The 6676-nt window shown below is 44.0% G+C and overlaps 1 long non-coding RNA gene and 4 other non-coding genes across 6 annotated transcripts in view; 2 read left to right on the plus strand and 3 right to left on the minus strand.

Annotated features, from left to right (window-relative positions):
* LOC144232853 (uncharacterized) overlaps window positions 1–6627 on the minus strand; it is a 9442-nt gene extending 2815 nt beyond the window's left edge. Inside the window, exons 1-3 of one of the 2 annotated variants that reach the window (XR_013335548.1) lie at window positions 3087–6627; window positions 2583–2691; window positions 142–455 (exon numbers count right to left, since the gene is read on the minus strand). This is a non-coding gene — a long non-coding RNA (uncharacterized LOC144232853). Of the gene's footprint in view, window positions 1–141; window positions 456–2582; window positions 2692–3086 lie in introns of those variants that run through there. The other variant, XR_013335547.1, reaches the window with a different exon arrangement.
* Window positions 342–413, plus strand: TRNAW-CCA (transfer RNA tryptophan (anticodon CCA)). Its single transcript has one exon. It is a non-coding gene; the product is annotated as a tRNA-Trp (tRNA).
* TRNAM-CAU (transfer RNA methionine (anticodon CAU)) lies at window positions 1525–1596 on the plus strand. The gene has a single exon. It is a non-coding gene; the product is annotated as a tRNA-Met (tRNA).
* TRNAR-ACG (transfer RNA arginine (anticodon ACG)) lies at window positions 3066–3138 on the minus strand. Its single transcript has one exon. It is a non-coding gene; the product is annotated as a tRNA-Arg (tRNA).
* TRNAS-AGA (transfer RNA serine (anticodon AGA)) lies at window positions 3479–3560 on the minus strand. Its single transcript has one exon. It is a non-coding gene; the product is annotated as a tRNA-Ser (tRNA).
* Window positions 6628–6676: the final 49 nt, after the last annotated feature.

Raw genomic sequence — 6676 nt, forward strand, 5'->3', positions numbered from 1 at the left:
CCAGAACCGACGAGCAACTCGGAAAACAAATTCCAAACCCGCCCTGGCGGCACCTCTGACTTGGGGGTGGGGTCGGGGGTCGGGGGGCGCGGAGAGGACACCATTGTCGCCTCCCTCCTGTCCGGAGCGACCGGCCTTCAATAGCCATATTTCTAAAAAGACAAAAACCACAAAACTCCTCCCAACGCCTATTTTTATAAAGACGTAGAAACCCAGGAGTGAAACAGAACAGGAAGGAGAAGCGATCCGGACGCAGAGTCGGGGGGTGACGGGAGGGACAGCGGTCCCCGCGTGGTCTTCCCCGAGTGCGACAAATCGACGGCAAGGACGCGGCTCACAGGGACCTCGTGGCGCAACGGTAGCGCGTCTGACTCCAGATCAGAAGGTTGCGTGTTCAAATCACGTCGGGGTCAGTCGTTTTAGCGGCTGTGCGAGGTTCTGGGCTGTGAAGTGAGCTGTAGGAGGAAACGGTGACTTCGCCGCTCTCTCCGACCTTGGATGCCCTCATTAAAATAGCTTTAAAAGCTAAAAATGAAAGGCAGGCGTACACAGGAACATCCAACATTATTACTGTATTTTGGGGCCCATAGAAACATATTGCAAACGTTCTGAATTTCACTTTTCACCAACTCGTCCATTAATATTCCCAACCCTCCCTGGCCTCTCTCCACGCTCACTTCTGCGCTGGCAGACCCATCTCTTCATCCCCATCTCTCCAGCAGACCCATCTCTTCATCCCCGTCTCTCCAGCCTTCGGAAGCTTAGCAGGTCTTCTCAGACAGCTTGTTTGGGTCTAGAAGGTGACCTTAGCTCACCTGCTGCACACAGGGGTCAGCTTTTCCAGACCAGAGAGGTCACATCCCAAGCCTGTCCTTGGCTCTCTGCGATTCCCTGCCGCTGCAAATCACAGAAAGGGCCAATTCCTTTCCAGACGCAGAAAACCTGAACTTTTTTTTGGTCACATTGAGTCTAGAGGGAATGAACCACTAAATCAGAGAGAGTCTTCAGGGCTAGAAGTTTTGTGAATCCCCTAAAACTCTATGTAAAGTATGTGTGCAGGAATGTGCGTTTCACTCTCGCCTGGGGCTCAAGACTTCCGTCCCCCGACAGATTATGAACCATCACATCACAGCATGGGAGAAAGGGGATGCACGTTTCCTTCATCAGAGTCTATTATCATGTACAACTTAGAATAACTTTAAGACACGACCTCTGGGATGCCAGCAGACATTCTGGTACAGATATAATGTACACACTCACACAGTGCACAATATCAGATGTCACATCAAGCTATGCCTTTGTGCACTGGAGAAGCGTATCCACAAGAAGCTTTTCCATTTCTTCTTAATCCTTCTCTTAGGCGTTAGTTCAGACTCAGGGCTAGCGGACTACAAAAGACAAATTACTACTCTGAAGAGAAAAAAGAGAATCCTTTTTTAATTCTACAGATTAAAAGGAATCTACAGGGAAAGTGGACAAACCAGAGAGAAGCTAAAGATTAACTGTGAGGACAGCTGTCCCCAGAGCAGAGTGGCGCAGCGGAAGCGTGCTGGGCCCATAACCCAGAGGTCGATGGATCGAAACCATCCTCTGCTAGGCTTGGTTCCTTTTCTCCCAAAGTGATTTTTCAGCTCAGGAAGCGAGAAAGAAGAGATGTTTAATTCTTGTTACAAATCTGGTGAAATGTTTGATTCTATGCATGTAAAAAGGAGGATAGGAACAAAGACCTAAGAAAAATTCCTACCTGCCATCTATATATCTTTGGTGGTGTCTGTTAAAGTAATTGGTCCATTTTTTAAAACCTATGAAAAGGTGCTCCACATCATGTCATGAGAGAAATAAAAATTAAAAATCACCTCTTAAAATGTCCAAAATCCAGAACACTGACATCAAATGCTGGCAATGACGTGGGATAACAGGAACTCTCATTCCTTGCTGATGGGAGTACAAAATGGCACAGCCACCGTGGAAGACAGTTTGGTAGCTCCTTATAAAACTAAACATACTCTTACTGTACAATCCAGCAAGTGCACTCTTTGTTATTTGCCCGAAGGAGTTGAAATATATGTCCACACAGAAACACAAACACAGATGTTTATAGCAGCTTATTCATAATTGCCAAAACTTGGAAGCCATCAAGATACCCTCTGTAGGTGAATGGGATTAATAAATTGTGGTACATGCAGACAATGGAATATTACTAAGCACCAAAAGAAATGAGATACCAAGCAACGAGAAGACAGGGAAAAACCTAAGTGCATGTTACTAGGTAAAAGAAACCAAGAGGAAAAGCTACATGTGATATGATTCCAACTATATGTCGTTGTGGAGAAATCAAAACTATGGAGACACTAAATGAACAGTAGATGCCGGGGTTGGTGTGTGGGAGGATGGATGGATAGAGAGAGAGCGCAGAGGATTTGGGGGGCAGTGAAAAATACCTGCACAAATCTATAATGATGGATACGTGTCATTCTACATCTGTCCAAACTCATAGGATGTATAACACCAAGGGTGAACTGTAATGAACTTGGGATGGTTACGATGTGTCAAAGTAGTTTCATCAATTGTAACAAATGTACCTTGCTGGTAGCCCGTGTTGATAGCAGGGGACGCTGTGCACTGCGAAGCATGTGTAGGTAACTTCCTCAGTTTTGCTGTGAATCTAAAACCACTCGTAAAAAATTAAATCTTGAAAAAAAAAGAGAGGAAAAGAATTGGTATTTAGAAACATTCTTTTTTGTAAAACTCTCGATCTGTACTTTCAGAGAATGATGCATTTGAAAGGTCTTCCTTCTATTCAGTTTTTATCGTCTGATGTGAGGACTAGTCAATTTTGAAAACACTTTAATGATGTGATGTAAGGTGAATTTACGTATGTAAAAAAAAGTATGAACTACAGCTAGAGGCTATATTATTAACTTTTTTATTACTTTGTGTCAAATCTTATTACAAAGAAATTTTTAAAAAGGCTTAAAATTATTTATAATTTTATAAATTATAAATTTATAAAGTGGCTTAATGAAGATGGGAATTATGAATCTCAAAGTAGATAACCAAAATAACGAGCCAGCCAGGAGTCGAACCTGGAATCTTCTGATCCGTAGTCAGACGCGTTATCCATTGCGCCACTGGCCCACGGGCATCAACCTTATTTACACTACAAGAAAAAGGAAGCGGTAGAATGACTAGGTTGCTCTAAATATGAATGTGTGAAAATCTTCCCTTCCAACTTTATTTTCCCTATCACCAGGATTTCCAACCCTGAAACTTAAGAATTCAAACGAAAGAGTTTAATTAGTTCTTTTGTTTGGGTTCACTCATACAATAGGATTCCTTTGCGGTCAATAAGAATTCTTCCATTTTGATGTCACTTGAAAACATCTGAGCGAATGTTTTAATGTTTTTAAAAGTAGGCTGTGACTGAAGATCGAGTACACTGCGCTGGAAGAAGAGCAAATATATAAAATCCACCCATCGTAGTCGGCAGGATTCGAACCTGCGCGGGGAGACCCCAATGGATTTCTAGTCCATCGCCTTAACCACTCGGCCACGACTACAGCCGCTGCAGTCTTCTTATCCCCACCTCCTCCATGTTACCATATATCACGTATTCTAGGCTACTTGAGGATTTAGTAACACAAGACAACAAAAGAAATGATCCCTGCTAATGACACCCAAGCTGCATTCCCAGCACGTGGCAAACTGAGAACCCTTTTTGGGTCTTTTCTAGAACCCAAATCAGTGATTTGTTGCGATGATCTTCTTTAACTAATCGCCTTCAAATGATACTTTAAAAACCCTCATATTTTCGCCGTAGGACATTTATTCTCAGTGAATAATCTGACATTGATGTCCTCACAGATACCTTATGTCTTCACGCACTTAATCCAGTGGCTGGAATACAGTAAGGGCTCAATAAATTGTCAGCTGCTATTGTATCTATCATTTTTAAATTCAAGAAAGGGGACCCATCAAAATGTTCTATAGGGAAGCCTATCTCCTGTTTCTTGGCAAAGCTCAAAGTATTTTAAAGCAGCTGAATGCATACTGTGGAATGAAATAGGCAAGTAGAAAATATTTCTGAAAGTCAAGTCTGTTTCACAGTGTGGGGCCTTCTCTCCCAAGGGGAAGAGCAGCTGTATCTGATACTCTGCAGATGATAGTTACAAAGAATCTGCAAAGATCACCTTCAGAGCAAGCACGGATCCCAGGATCTCCACATTTCTGAAAGTACACAACCATGAGTATCACGATCTTACCTGTATGTGTAGGAGTGCGGATGTATTAGTGTGCAAATCCAAGATTCTGTACTTCATCGATAGCTCCATTCAGTGAACAGAAGGATGAGACATGACTGGCAATCTACTGCTCATGTGCTGAAAATTATCTCCAGCCCAGGCCATTCTTCTGGACTTCATACTATATAGCTGTCTTGGTCATTTCTTTTTGCAAGTGCATGGGCATCTCAAGAGCATCTCAAAATGAATGCTCTACCTACCCTTTCTCCCCAAACTTGAACCTCCTTCAACAACTCAGATTTTATCAGGAGCCAAAACCAAAGACTGAGAACTCACCTTAATTTTCTTCCTTTCTCTGACTCTCTCCCCATAGCCCACAGCTTATCAAGCCTTCAGTTCAGCCTCCTAATTTTTTTCTCAGATCTGGCTCTTACTCCAGAGCCACAGGCCCATTTTCTTAGATCAGCTTCTTAGAGTTTCTCATAGGAGTTATTGCAACAACTTCTTAGAAGTATTTTGGCCTCCAGGCTCTTGTCCCTGAACGGGTTCATTTCTTCATTCTTTCAAAATGGTTCTGAGCACAATCTTGTGTCATGCATCCTGCTAGGAGCTGCTCACTCAGTAGAGAGAAGGAAAATACAGCCACTCCTTTGAGGACTTTCTAGAGCAAATGAGTATACAAGTGAATGTTTACAATTGGGTATCCAAGCGAGGGGTCCAGGACGCCAAGTGGCCTATTGAGGTAGTGCCAGGCCCCAGACATGGTCATCCTGGGTGGTTGCCTGGAGAGTAAGTCATTAGGCTCCGAGTTGCGTGAAGCCAGTTTCCGGTTCTACCTTTGCTGCCTCCGAATGGGTAGATGGATGCTCTATGAATATATGTGGGATGAGTCATATTCAAGCTCAGATCTGAAGGATGCTGGCCCATCTGGAAAGACCTAAACCACACAGAAAAGGAGAGAAACTGAAGACTGTTCTGTCTTGCTGGAACATTCTATTTTGGAGGTGTCCAGGGAGGGACAGCGGTGAGAGAGGACACCAGAGATGTTGTAGGTAGGGCTGTGTCACCACCAACTGATATGTTCACCTGAGCCTGCAAATCTGATTGTGTCCCTTCCTTCCTTTGAATTCTTAAAAGGTACTCTGTGGCCTATAAGGAAGGTCACAAATTGCAGGAGAGGCGCTCGTCATGGGAGCTCTCTAACTTCTCAGCTTCCTTTCGGCCACTCCGTCCAAAGGGCCTGGGGACTCCTGAAGGAGGTGTGCTGCCTTCCTCACAAGGTGCGGGTTTCTTCATGCTGACGCTCCGGCATATTTCCTCGGAGCCCTGTGCCTTTTTTGCTCGTTGGCCTCTGTTTACACAGGGCAGCTCCTGCCAGACTTTTTTTTTTTTAATTGGAACTTTTACCATAAAAATATTCAAACTTAAAAAAAAGTTGAAAGAGTAAGGAATTATCTGTAGGTCCAACATCCAGATCCAACAATTGTTAACATTTTGCCATATTAGTCGTATCTACTTCTTTCTTCTGGGCCATATAAAATTCCTTTGCAGACATCGTGATGTATCACCTACAAGGTACCCGAGTATCAGGTGCACATAGGTGTTAGGTAACCACAGCCTCAGTATCAGAACTGACAACCCCAGCGGTTCTTTATAGAAACATCTAACATCTAGGCCTTACTTGGGTTTCTCTAAGTATATCTTTAGGAGCCAGTGTTTCTAACAAGGATCCAGTCAAAGATCATTCATCCATTGCCTTCGATTTGCAACGTTTCCTTAGTCCCTTTCAGTTTAGAACAGTATCCCAGCTTCTCGTTCCCGTTACTGTTTTGACATTGACTTAAAAAATAAAAAAATCCAAGCCAATTATCTTGTAAAAGTCTCACATTCTGAGTCTGTCTCCATGTCTCCCAAGGCAACTTTTATTTGTTCCTCGATGCTCTTTAAACCAGGAGTTAAATTGAAATTACGGATTAGATCCGTTTCGATTAGATTAGATTCAGGTTAAAATGTGAGGCTTGACACTGTCTAGTTGATAGAGTACTTAGTTCCCATCCAGAGGCATTTGTCAGGACATCCACTGTCGGTGAAGATAGAATCGTCCCCACAGAGCTTCCTTCTCCCCCTTTGCAATTAGCAGGGGATCTTGGGGAGGGGGGGTGTCCTTTAACACCACGTGCTGTTTCCCGATAACCCTGTGTTAGGGTTTTAACATCGTTCATGCTCTTTTCTGAGTCTCTTATTTCTCTGGGGATTGCGGACGGTGGGGGGCCTTCTAATTCTACCCCTTTCCTACATTTGTCTGAGGCTACCATCAAGCGTGACCTTTGTCCTGCCTCCTCCCGCCCCCCGTCTTTCCTGGGGTTCCCAGGGCGGCTTCACTTTCGCGGCGTTAGCAGGATTGGGACGCGGGTGGGCCGGCGCTCGGCAGGCGA

This window comes from Crocuta crocuta, unplaced genomic scaffold (assembly GCF_008692635.1).
Source record: "Crocuta crocuta isolate KB4526 unplaced genomic scaffold, BGI_CrCroc_1.0 scaffold811, whole genome shotgun sequence".
Taxonomy (NCBI): domain Eukaryota; kingdom Metazoa; phylum Chordata; class Mammalia; order Carnivora; family Hyaenidae; genus Crocuta; species Crocuta crocuta.